This window comes from Chaetura pelagica, unplaced genomic scaffold (genome assembly GCF_000747805.2).
Source record: "Chaetura pelagica isolate M959 unplaced genomic scaffold, ChaPel_1.0 scaffold426, whole genome shotgun sequence".
NCBI classification, from domain to species: Eukaryota; Metazoa; Chordata; class Aves; order Apodiformes; family Apodidae; genus Chaetura; species Chaetura pelagica.
Window position 1 is genome coordinate 91,298 of NW_009953576.1, and position 619 is coordinate 91,916.

Consider the following 619-nt stretch of genomic DNA (forward strand, 5'->3'; position numbering starts at 1 on the left):
GGGTGGCCATCTGCTGTGTCTGGTGGAGATGTGGGGCTGCCCAAACCCCACTCTGGGGTGAGGGTGTTGGTACCCAAGCCGAGGGTGCAGCACACAGCTCCTACCTTGCAAAGCAGGTCTCACTGGCAAAGATACCCCCAGAGCCATGCACCAACACCCCCTAGCACCTCCCAGGAAAGGGTAAACACATACAATGAAGCTCCCCGACCAGCCCTGGAAAAGTGATTCCTGGTGATTCATGCAAAATCCTCAGTTGTGCTGTAAGGCAGAGAGTCCTGCTGCCCACAGCCAGGCTCCCACAGCTGTGGGCTGGGGGGATAGAGCCAGGGCCACACAGCAACCTCCTTTTAAAGATGTCCCCTTTTCAGGGGTTTTCCCTTCTGGAAGCCACACAAAAGGCAGCACAACACAAAGGGATGATGGAGCTGGCTGGCATGACCAGGCAGGAAAACCCAGGGAAGCTGCTGGAGGGCTTCACTTTGCAAGGGCAGTGCTGGGGGCAGCCAGGCTGAGGGGCAGCCACCAACATGGCACAATGGCAGGGATAGGGCTGTGCCCCATGGATGGCGTGTCCTACTTCAAGCAGCAAGAAGCCAGGGCAGCTCTGATTTCTGTCCCT

The 619-nt window shown here is 57.8% G+C and overlaps 1 protein-coding gene across 1 annotated transcript in view; it reads right to left on the minus strand.

Moving 5' to 3' along the window:
• FAM214B (family with sequence similarity 214, member B) overlaps positions 1–619 on the minus strand; it is a 9,411-nt gene that overhangs the window by 6,961 nt on the left and 1,831 nt on the right. The gene's annotated exons all lie outside the window — the stretch shown is intronic.